Genomic DNA, 13,214 nt, shown 5'->3' on the forward strand with positions numbered 1-13,214 from the left:
CCAATCCTGTTCAACTCCAAACCTAATTAAAGCACAAATATTCTGGTCACTAGATACTTTCATAGATTGCATCACAATAGACAATAGGCTATCAGGGTTGAACACAAGTTTTAACTCTCTCTCTCTCTCTCTCTCTCTCTCTCTCTCTCTCTCTCTCTCTCTCTCTCTCTCTCTCTCTCTCTCTCTCTCTTTGAATTCTAGATACTAACGAAATGACAGTAAGTAAGTAAGAAAGAAGATATGACCTCTAGCAATCCTTGAGCAACTCAGACAAGAGTCACCACACGTACTTATACATTCTATGACCCGCACAGGCACCTTTGATGTGAATGGGTTATTAGCTGTGTGTAGGAGTGGAGAGAAAGACTTCTATACAACAACAAAATATCTAATTCATTATCTCAATATCTGTATATCGAGATACTTTACGCAGTAAATATTTCGAAAAATCCAATAAAATCCATTAATATCAAGTACGTGTTTAATAGTTAGTTAGTTTTTTTTTTTCTCTCTAACTATTATTGACAACCATCTTGATGTTGAGCAATTCTCAAGAACCAAAATACCACAACATTTGACAAGGATTTATAGGAACATGCGTGCTTGCAAACAGTCTCCCCTAAAGTTAATACTGTATCATTCTGGGTAAAAGTTGAGAGGAGAAAAAAATACACTCATCTATGAAAGAGTTTAAAACGATTCCTCAACTATTGAAAACTTGACCACAAAGTGAAAAATAATTAAACAGTATGAAACACTAACTTTTGTAAGGTATTTTTGTTTTAAAGTAAACAGGAACGAAATCGTACATTTGTAGGTCGTCCAAGATCTTGGACTTTTCCTAACATCCTGTAGAGATTCAAGAAATTTGCCGGAGTGTGATGTGGGGTGATGGGGGAGAGGTGGCGTCTATGAGTGTGATGAGTTGGGGTTTCTGTCTGTTGCTACAAATTCTATTGAACAGACTCTTTTACATACCTCTCAAGTATAACCTATCCAATTTTTGGGAGAAACGTATTATGTTTTGTAAACAAATTAAAGCTTATGGCAAAAGGAATGCAAGCATGTGAATCACAAAACATTTCAAACAAATTTAGGTAATTTAGAGGTAATTTAAAGTCGAAAAAGGTAAAATTTGGCCATAATGTATGCAATACCATATAAAATAGGGAATATACCACGTTTTAAATAGAATAAGATTGGGTATATATGCATTCTATTTTTGGTTGAAAATTGTATGCCTAGAATTTGGCGTCCTTAGGGTATTTTTAATGATGTCATAACCCCAACACTTTCTCAATTTCTAATAACAATTTAGTTTATGATATGAATATATCATGTTCGGTATCAAATTAAATCTAATGAGAACTTCAATGAAAATATGTGGTTCATACGACATGAAAAGAAATACAGGTAATTTTAGGTCATAAAAAGGTCAGATTAAGTCACATATGTAACCAATAAAACATAAAATGCATATGTCAATTTTTGAAACCAGTTAAGGATGTATAAACATTGAATTCACTGGGGATATTATGGAGAGCAAAGCTTATGTGGAGGACTTTTAAATTCGTTCATGCATCTTTTCAATTATTGTTGAAGATATCTCTCAATGTACATGAAAGTTAGTTACAGTCCATATTAATCAAATTACAGGTTATACATCGATATCACCTTTTGAGAAATTGCCACTTTACTGTGTTCTTAGAATATGAAATAATTATTAAAAGTTAGAAAATAAATAAAATTATAATATAGAACATATGTCCCAAACCCTGTATAGAAAGTATGTAGATGTATATGTGTTTTATACAGTGAGATCAATGGTCTTTTTAAGAGTATTATGACTCTCATAAATTGTTGTGCGAGATCACTGAAGTGACATGTCTTAAGTCTTATGGTAACAGTATATTTCCATCATAGTAGAGGTTCCCACAAATCTAGTAGTTTCAGCATATTGACAGAGCGACATTGCATTACTTGCTCAGAAGGAGTGTCAGTAGCAATCGAGTACTCACAGAACAATATGGTATTTGCTTGAGGATACCTCACTGTACAGAGTGTATTCACAAACCTTTTGTAATTAAGTGAAAAAAATGTATGTTCCGATGTCTCATTATCCGGCTATAAAAGATATAATTGCTGTCATGGGAAAGAATATGTCTGTTTGTGTATGCTGTGAGTGAAATTTTACTTTAAGCCGGTAAAAAGAAGTTCAAGATGCCTGGGTATACGAGGTTTAACACAGCAGGCATTGCTACTGCAGAAGAGGAAAATGAAAGAGCAGGAAGTTATGGTGATGTCGATGAAAAATATTGACGAAAACAACCAACGCAGGACTTACAATATAGGTCAGATAATTTGACCGAGTAATAAGCCTAGAATTAGTTGAACTAGAAGACTGGAGCGTAACCACAGCTTCTCTGACGTCCATAAACAAAATTCAAAGGCAGCAGGCTCAGGAATGATAGCACACATGCGCAGCCGAGTGGAGATGGTCAAAACGAAGTAGTTCAAAAATTACAAGAACTTAGGCAAGTGTTAAGCTCTTTGATGACCAACAGCCTGGTGAAAGGTTTCAATTGATCAAAGTGTTTTTTAAAAGACTGAAGTAGGCATATATGGGTGGTCAAAAAGAGAGAGAGAGAGAGAGAGAGAGAGAGAGAGAGAGAGAGAGAGAGAGAGAGAGAGAGAGAGAGAGAGAGAGAGAGAGAGAGAAAAAACGATACAAGTAACTATGATTGTCTTGTGGCCAACACTTTACTTCCATTGACGTAGAGGCAATGGGAGTAATGTGGTGGCCACAAGACAGTTTAATATGTTTTACCGAAACAAAACGTTTAATTAAGAAATATGCCTTATCCCATGAAAGGAAAGGTGATATGAAAGAAAATCATCAACCAAAAATTGGATTGGTGAGTCGGTTCTCAACGCGTATTTTTCGAGATAGTAATTCACTTGCTACACGAAGTGCCATCCTCTCAGAAGCTGATAAGAAAGTCATTCCTCGTAAGCTTATTATTATTATTATTATTATTATTATTATTATTATTATTATTATTATTATTAAATGCTAAACTGAACCCTAGTTGGAAAAACAGGGTGCTATAAGCCTAGGGGCTCCAACAGGGAAAATAGCTCAGTGAGGAAAGGAAAGAAAGAAAAATAAAATATCTTAAGGGCAGTGACAACATTAAAATAAATATTTCCTATATAAACCATAAATACTTGGAGGAAGAGAAATCAGATAGAATAGTGTGCCCGAGTGTACCCTCAAGCTAGAGAACTCTAACCCAAGACAGTGGAAGACCATGGTATAGAGGCTATGGCACTATCCAAGACTAGAGAATAATGGTTTGATTTTGGATTGTCCTCCTAGAAGAGCTGCTTATCACAGCTAAAGAGTCACTTCTACCCTTACCAAGAGGAAAGTGGCCACTGAACAATTGCAGTGCAGTAGCTAACCCATTTGGTGAAGAATTGTTTGGTAATCTATGTTGTCAGGTGTATGAGGAACTGAGGGTAATCTGTAAAGAATAGGCCAGACTATTCGGTGTATGTGTAGGCAAAGGGAAAGAACCGTAACCAAAGAAAAGGAATTACGGACTATTCTTCGAAAACAATTATTCAAAAACAGTTGTTCGATGTTAATTCTTAGAAAACCAATCGTTCTACACAGCAGTTGTTCGAATTAACAAGTGTTCGAAAAAGATAGCTATAGAAATTGTTTGATTGTTAGAAAAAAAAAAAAATAGCTAGAAACAGTTGTTCATAAATAATCATTTCATAAACAGTTACTTGGTTTATGTTATGAAGTACAAAAAAATAGTATTAATGGATGTAAAAAAAGAGACAATAAAAAGAACATGAATTTATTTCCGGCTAATACAAGATAAAATAAGTTTAATTAAATTACATTTTAAAAACAGAATATCTGCAAGTTTACAAAGTGAAATGATATGAAATTGGTCGTAAATAATCTATCACATTCTGATACTCAAAGAATAGATTAGTAAGCGACTTCAAGCGTTCTGCAGACTTCTGTTATTTCTTTTTCCCTCTGTTACATTCGATCCCACCTAATAACTTTTCGATATTAATTTCAGTCAGGACTTGTTCTCTTCTTAGTGCTGCTAAGAATTTCCAGATAGTTGGATAACAACCAGAGACCTGATGAAGAAATGCATGGTGCCATCCTTCAATTATGTTATTTGTCTTGGGCAAATCTTGCACCCTTTCAAAACTGGACCACATTTCAATATCAAATTTAGGCGGGCGACGCGTAGTCCTACGGCCAGGCCGCCCAGTAATAGCATGGCTCTCCCTTTCTCGCTTTGAATAAATTCAGCCACGGCTCTTTGCAAAGGGTGTTTCCTCTAAACTACAAAAATCTTATTGAGTTTTCTTGGAAAACAAACATTGACTAAGAACAAAATATTTTCTATAGCTATCTTTTTCGAACAATTGTTAATTCGAACAACTGTTGTGTCGAACAACTAGTTTTCGAAGAATTAATTTCGAACAACTGTTTTCGAATAATTGTCTGGATACGAAAGAAAAGGATCCAATGTGGTACTGTCTGGCCAGTCAAAGGATCCCAAAACTCTCTAGCGGTAGTATCTCAACGGGCGGCTAATTAATTAATCTGTATCTATTGGCATTTCTTCGATGACAATCGTTCATAAGGAGATGTAGTGATGTCGGTACAAAATAGTCTAGACAGTTTGCCAGAAGAAAAAATTATTTAGAATAATCACCCGGATTCCAGAAAGGTGGCAGCCATTAGGACATGTGCAATAAGCGGCAGCCACCAATCCACAAACCGGGGTTCGAATTTTTTTTTCCCAAGCAGGAGAGCAGATTGGGGCGGGGCTTCGTGGGCAGAAAACAGAAAAAGAATATATATATATATATATATATATATATATATATATATATATATATATATATATATATATATACACATACATATTAGTTACGTTGCATAATATTGCATTTTATAATAACTGATTTATGTTAGTTATGTATATATAGATTAACACAAACAGTTTTGAGAATTAGTCTATTTTAGTAACATTTAGTTTTATAACCTACAGGGCAAATATTTACTTTTCATATGCAGACCATGATATACATACACACACACACACACACACACATATATATATATATATATATATATATATATATATGTATATATATATATACATGTGTATATATATTTATATATATATATATATGTATATATATATATATTTATATATATATATATTTATATGTATATACTTATATATATATATATATATATATATATATATATATATATATATATATATTTATATATATATGCTTATATATATGTATGTATGTGTGTAATGATTATTACTATTATTATTATTATCATTTATATTATTATTATTATTATTATTATTATTATTATTATTATTATTATTATTATTCTTATTATTACTGAGCTGTCCACAAACATTTAAGTTCTTTATGAAGGCGATTTCTGATAATAAGTTTAATGCGTTAGTTACCCATCAAATCTTAACATAGGAGTAATAAAGGAGTTACCCTTTAAATCTGTTTTCTGCCCACGAAACCCCACCCTAATCTGCACTCCTGTTTGGGAAAAAAGAAATTGCAACTGAGGAGGGGAGAACGAAGCCAGCAGGTGAGAAGTCTTCAGATGTTGGCAGTAAGGGAGGGAAGGGGACCAACGAGTCAAGTGCTCCACCCAAAGATCTCCTTTCTGTGGAACCTGTCAAGCTTATGGTCATCAATCTCAAGAGTGCAAATCGAAAAAGGCAGGGAGCGGGCAGGCTTTGGTACACCAACCCACAATATCCGAGGAAAAGGATGTAGAGGAAGGGGAGATGATGGAATCAACGCCGCCTGCATGACAGCAGCAGTAACAGACAACGAGGCAGCGAGTATGATGGAGGGCGGGCCAACAGGCATGCAGGCACTGGCATATAATTCGGTTCCCCCAACTTTACCCCCATAGTACTAGAGACAGCAGCAGGGGACGGCGTCATTGCAACATAGGTCGTTAGCCCGTGCCACCCATATCAGGACTCAAATCTGCAGCTTGGAATTTTAGCTGTCAGGATTAACTTACCAGATATGTTCATCTGAGTGCTGATCGACACAGGAGCCAGCGTTTTGCTTCTTGCACAAAGAAGCTCCTTAAACACACTGCAGTCAGTGGTATTCATCATCCTTGACACGCCAGGGGGAAATAAACTAGAGGCAAGACATTCAACGAATGTCAACTTTAAGTTGGGATCTGTGAAGTTTGCACATGATTTTTTTTTTCATCTTGCGTACCTTGGGAATTCCAGAAATCAAGGCTATACTTGATCTTGACTTCATCATGAATAATAAAATATAAATTTCAGGGGAAAAAGACAGACTAATAGTAATGGTAGTAGGATGAATTTTGCTGATAGAAAGTATTGATAGAGTAAGTGCTTGTGTGGGAAGGTAGAGACCATGGGGTAAGGTGACTGCTGTACCTAAAAACGGACAAATATTATTTCCTCAGATGCTCATGAGCATATCAGAGACCCCGTCTCAGCCTCTCTGGATGGAACCAAGTGCATCTAGTCTTAGGGGGCTTATCAGAAATAGAATAGAACAAACTGCATATCACAATAGTTAATTTGACAAAAAAAAAAGAAAAAAAGAAAAAAAAAGGGAGTTTTGTTAGGAAGGGATTCTATGTGTCGTTTGGAGTTATGTTAAATTACTGATAACAGGATCTTGGGAGCTATGACTACAGTCCAAACAGACGAATGCACTCAAAACTTTATTAGGGAAGTCCGGAAACAATGTCTGCCAGAATGTCAACTTGTAGTTAGTAACATTGTCAATAATTATCCCAATGTAATTGCAATTGGAAACAACCAAACCAGGAGGATTGATTGATTTCCCTTTAGCAGTGAAACAATGCAGGTGGGGCCAATCGGGCAAAGCCCTTTTAAGGTACCCATTCCTTTCCATGGAGAGATAGAAAGGGAAATTAGTAAATCGAATGAACAAGGGATAATCGCGGAGAGCAAATCCCCCTTGGCTTCTCCAATTGTAGCAGTTAGGAAAAAGGATGGCTCGGTTACATTGCGTGTTGATTATAGGAAGTTGAATAATGTCACTAAAGACAATGCATTTCCATTGCCCTTGATCTATGAATTACTCGTAAAGGTACGGGATAGTAAATATTTTACAACTATATATTTAAAATGTGGATACTATTAAATACCATTCGGGAAGACAGTAAATGCAAAATGGAATTCATAGCCAAGAATCATCTATTTCAGTTTCATTTTCTTACTTGCTAGGTTAGATGCCCCCAGTCATTTTTCTAGAGTAGTGATGGCTGTGCCGTCCCCTTAATTGACTGTAATATTCTTGTTTATCTAGATGATATCATAATTTCAGGGAAAACTGCAGTAAGAACATAATAACAATATTTGAGAAGTTTTAGAATCATTGCGTCGTAAAGGTATGTAAATAAATTTATCAAAGTACAATTTTTATCTGTGAAAAGGTCGAATTTTTAGGTCATATAATAACTTCAGAAGGTATCCAACCCGGCCCCAGTAAAGTAGAAGCTATTACACATACCCTTAAGGAAGTATACAGGTTCCATGCCCTTGCGGGGTATTACCATAAATTTATAAGAGGTTTTGGAGAAATGACGAGGCCCTTAGATGCTTTGAAGAAACAAAAAGTAATAAATTTGGGAGTGGAAGAAGGAAGGGTCTTTAACCATTTGAAAGGTTCCTTAACTAGTGATGAGTTACTCACATATCCTATATTTGATCGCCCGTTTTTATCAACAACAGATGCAAGTAGCATAGCTATTGGTGGTGTAATTATTCAACGAGATGATGAGGATAAAGAGCGACCCGTTTGTTTTGCTTCCAGGGCATTAAAAGGGCCAGAAAAGAAGTATAGTGAATCCAATCGAGAGGCCTTGGTTTTTCTGTGGATTCTGGACAGGCATCAGTTCTTTCATTAGGTCAGCTAACTGAGTTGCAAAGTGATCATCAACCACTACGGGATTTATTTTATAAGGGAGACATGACGTCTAGACATGCGAGATGGATTGAAAGATTGTTAGAGTTTAACATAAAGGGGCTTGACCACAAAGAGATTAAAGCTAACAAGGTATCTGAAACCCTCTCTAGAAGTGCAGTTATAGGAGTAACTACTAGGGCACAAAAGAGGAATGAAGAACCGACTCATACACCATCAAAATAGTAAAGGGGATAGGGATTCATGCTAGGAGTAATCAGAAAATGAGACCACGAAAGACAGAGAGAGAGAGAGAGAGAGAGAGAGAGAGAGAGAGAGAGAGAGAGAGAGAGAGAGAGAGAGAGAGAGAGAGAGAGAATGTGAGTGGGTAACAAAGGACATGGCCGGAGGTGTCCAGATTGACTGCCCTGATGATGCAGGTGTGATTGACCTGGAGATTGAGACAAAGGAAGTCCTAGAGGTTTCAGAAAAAAGAGGAAGGGATGGAAAGTGTACGATCAGTGATTAAAGGGAAGTCAGAAAGTTCCCTATCATTTCTGAGTGTGCCTCGTGAGAATTTTTTTATTGAGAGGGAGGTCTTATATTGTGCCCACGAGAAGAGGGGAGGGGAATTTTTTGCATGGGTAGTTTTTCCTCTCTCCTTAATTAATTGAGCCATCCACATTGCACATAAAATTCCATATGCAGGGGATTTGGGGACTAATAGCACATTACGGTGAACACGTGAATCCTTTGGTTAGGACTAGAAAAAAATCTATAGAAAGGTAAATAAAATGTTGTCATGCTTATAACTGTTTCAAAGAACATAGAAATAATGTACCAGAAGCCAGAAAGTGGCGTGCGATTCCTATTAATTTTTAAAACGTGTATATAGATGTGGTAGGACCATTTCCAACTGGTATAACACAACATTAGTATATATGTGTATCTGTGGTGGCCGATGTGGTAACTTCCCTGACTGGTGAACACCAGACACGGATTTGAGTCCTGCTCAAACTCGTTAGTTCCTTTGATCGCTACAATTTCACTATCTTTGTGAGCTAAAGTTTAAAAGTTTTTGGTGAGCCTATAGGTCTATCTGCGGAGCCATCAGCAGCCATTGCCTGACCATCCTTGGTCCTAGCTTGGTTTAAGAGTGGGCTTGGGTGGTGATCATAGGTATATATGGTCAATCTCTTGGGCATTGTCCTGCTTGCTAGGGCAACGTTATTGTTCCTTGCCTCCGTCATTTATGATTGTCCTTCAAACCCTTAAACACTCTTACCTATGCAATGTTTGATAATTCAACAAATTCATTAACCCAGGCACTGTGTTTTCTCATTACTATGTTTGGTTATCAGAAAATTTTGATAAACAACAATGGTCTTGTTTGTAAATAAGGTAGTGAAATAGGCCATGGACTTCAGCTAATGGCTTAGTGGAATCTCATAATAGGGAAGTGGGAGAATTTTACACTATTTAGTGGCGATGACCCACGTGATTGTCACGCCCTGCTTCTTACCGCTGAGCTAGCTTTTATCATTGCATATAATACCTCGTCCAGGGACACACCTTTCTTCTTAATGTATGGACAGGATCCTGTGTTACCTTATACCGTCCTGATAAATTCGCAACAGTTACCAAATTATTTAACTAAGCAATACCGAGTTTGCTTACTAAATCTCTTAAGGAGAGTAATGAGAGTTCAATTGAAAGATTTTGGAAAAGAGCTAAAGAAAAACACAGTTTAAAGTATGACGAATGGTTTAAAAATGCACTGGTAAAGGTATTTGTGGGCGATCATATGTAATTGAAACAATTATAAGCTAGGGTATTTGGGTCCTTACTGAGTAAAGGAGGTAAAATTTAACACACTAGTGATACAAAACATAATTAGTGGAGCAGTGTCTGAACAACATCAGGCACACATGCATGTGGTTCTAGAAGAGGTAGTTTTCAAATGTGTCAATCAGAGTGTATCCCCTTACCCCTTCATATGTGACATTACACAAGTTAATGAATAGGAATTTTTTTCTGTTTTTTTTATTGAACAGACCTCGTTTCTTCTTTTGACGTGCTCTAGATGAACTTGATGATAACAATGTGTTCTTATGTAGGCACGTAATGTAGTGAGGTAAAGTGATATGAAGGCTTTGCTATGTCTAGCAATACGTGTGACATACTACTGAGTGACCCTGTAAGGAAAAGAAAAAAAAAAAAAAAAAAAGAAAAAAAAAAAACACACAAAGAGGTTAAATAGGCCATGTGTTATCCGTCAGATGGATGCTGTATTATTGATGTATTTATATGATTCCTAGTTGTGTGGAAAGGGACAGTTCCCGAAGGGCAAGTGACTACGGGATTGAAGTTCAGCCTTAAGGCGAGGCAGTGTTAGAGTTATAATATGGGCAGTGAAGCTGAATGATTTTCTAAGGAAAAAGGCTAGTGACCACCGATCGATACATACAAGTGCAAGCGTAGTAGTGATTTTTAAAATGACGAAACGGTGATGGTAGCTTGTGTTGCAAAATTGTGCCATAAACCCAGAAAAGTAAAATGGAGGGATGAAGGAATGCCTATTCCTACCTTTATCCCTATCTGGCCTGAAAATGCCCGTATTGCTCGCAACCAGATAGAGGTTATTGATGAGGCTGTGTAATACCAATTTTGATATGATTCTTTGTTTCCTTTTGGGGTATTCTGTACTATATTTGCAAAGGTCATAAAAAAATTAGTGGAATTAATTTCTATCTATTGCGCATATTTTTATATCATCATCTCATCCTACGCCTATTAACGAAATGGGCTCAGTTAGATTTCGCCAGTCTTCTATATCTTGAGCTTTTAAATCAATGCTTCCCAAATCATCATCTACTTCACGCTCCATAGTCCTTAGCCATGTAGGTCTTGACCTTCACTCTTCTAGCGCCTTGTGGAGCCCAGTTGAAAGTTAGGTGAACTAATCTCTCTTGGAGAGTGCAAAGAGCATGACCAAACCATCTCCATCTGCCCCTCATGATCTCTTTCACATATGGCACTCGAGCAATCTCTCTTATGGTTTCATTATTCATGTCCTGCCATTTAACTCCCAATATTCTTATGAGGGCTTTGTTCTCAAGTCTACAAGATCTGTTGGATATTGCTTCATTGTCATACCACGCCTCATATCCATACAGTAACACCTACCTCACTAAACTGATCTATAGCCTGATTTTTATGTGTAATTTCTGGGAATTTGATTTCCAAATCTTATTCAACCTTATCATTGTCTAATTGGCTTTTTTCAATCTTTCATTGAACTCCAATTCTCAAGGCCCTATATTAGAGATCATAGTTCATAGATATATAAATGATTCTACCTCCTTAATCCTTTCTCCCTCCAATGATTTTTCATCTTCCATTACACATTCCGTTCTCATCATCTCTGTCTTTCTTCTATTTATCTGGAGCCTAGACTCCTGATATATTTCCTGCATTCTGGTAAGCATGCATTGCAGATCCTGTGGTGTTTTGCTAATATATCATATCACCTTGGAGGTATAACATGATACCCTGAAAATGGGAGACGACTCTTTGCCGTCTCCGTATTGGTCACACACGGTTGACACACGAGTTTCTGCTGAAGGGCCAACACCAACCGTATTGTGAGGACTGTTTAGTACCTTTAACAGTGAGGCATTTATTGACCGAATGCCCTAATTTTACTAACTTAAGAAATAGATATCTGTTTGAGGCTCGAGGTGAGGATGGCAGGTTCATCCTTGCCAAGATTCTTGGACATGATGTGTCCTACTATGCGAGCGGAATTTTTAGATTTATTTCAGAAGCAGGTCTTCTGAAAACTATTTAACTATTGTAATGACATCTTAACTTTTATGGTTTTAATTGAATTCTCTCTTATTTTTCATATATGATAAATGCTATCGGCGTCAGTGACCTTAGATGTCAGGATGCCAGAAAACTTTCAATCAATCAATCTGCTAATAAGGATAACGTCATCAGCACACTCTAGTTCAGCTAATGTCTTATAACCAATCCAGTCCAATCTTTTTTCACACTCTCTATCTGTTCTATGCATTACAAAATCCATGAGGAGGATAAACAACATAGGTCACTCTTTTCCTAAATTTTTCTCGCTAGCCTCTGTAGGATAATCATACTTTATATTTTCAAGACAACCGACGTAGGTGTGATGCCTCTGTAATTATTGCAATCAGTCAAATCTTTTTTTTTTTTTTTTTATTTTTTTTTTTTTGCCATTTTCGCCAACACTCCTTGTTCCCATTCATAATGTTTTGTCTCTTCATGCCACATTCTACAAAATGATCTTGTAAATATTCTGGGATACACTTCATTTTTGGCAAATATCATGTCAACAGTTATTTCTTCGTATCTAGGGGCTTTCCATCTCTTGAGTTTTTCAGGAATAAATTCGACTTCAAAGACACTGAATTCAATCATGGGCACATCAAGATCATCCTCAGCATCAGGTATATCATTCAAATTATTCCCTTCATATCTCCTATTCATGACCTCACTAAAGTGTTTAATACAACGTTGCCTTTCTTCATTTTCGATTGTTATAACAGATCCATCTCTCTTTCGAATGGCTATATGCTTCGTCTTCTTTTCCACCCGTGGAGATATCGTTAATAATTCTATGAGCAATTCTCACATCATAGCCATTACCTGAATTCATAGCTTTGTCAGACTCATCTGCTTTACTGTTTGAATATTCTCTAAAGTCATTCCTGGCTTTTATTTTTACTTAACTATCAATACTCGAATACTTGGCATGCTCTACCTCGCAACTTTCTTTACTTCCTCGGAACTTTCACCAATCAATTTCTGTCATTGTCTCCTTTTTATAGTATCCCAAGTATCATTTGATATCCATGGCTTTCTCCTTGTAACTACATGTTCCAAAACTTTCCTAGGAACTGACTGATATGTGTTCTTAATACCACACCATACTTCGTTAATTGTCTGCTCTTCTTCCTTAAAGTCTCTAAGACTGCAAATCTATTCCTATATTCAATTGCAAAGGTTTCTTTGTTCACATCTCTAATAAGCTTAGTTGTCTTAAACCTAAGTATTCTATCTACATTTCTGTTGGGTGCTTTCAGTTTTAATTTCAGTGTGGCAATGAGGAGCTGGGGATCACTACCAGTATCTGCACCTCTATAGCATCT

This window comes from Palaemon carinicauda, chromosome 42 (assembly GCF_036898095.1).
Source record: "Palaemon carinicauda isolate YSFRI2023 chromosome 42, ASM3689809v2, whole genome shotgun sequence".
Lineage (NCBI taxonomy): Eukaryota > Metazoa > Arthropoda > Malacostraca > Decapoda > Palaemonidae > Palaemon > Palaemon carinicauda.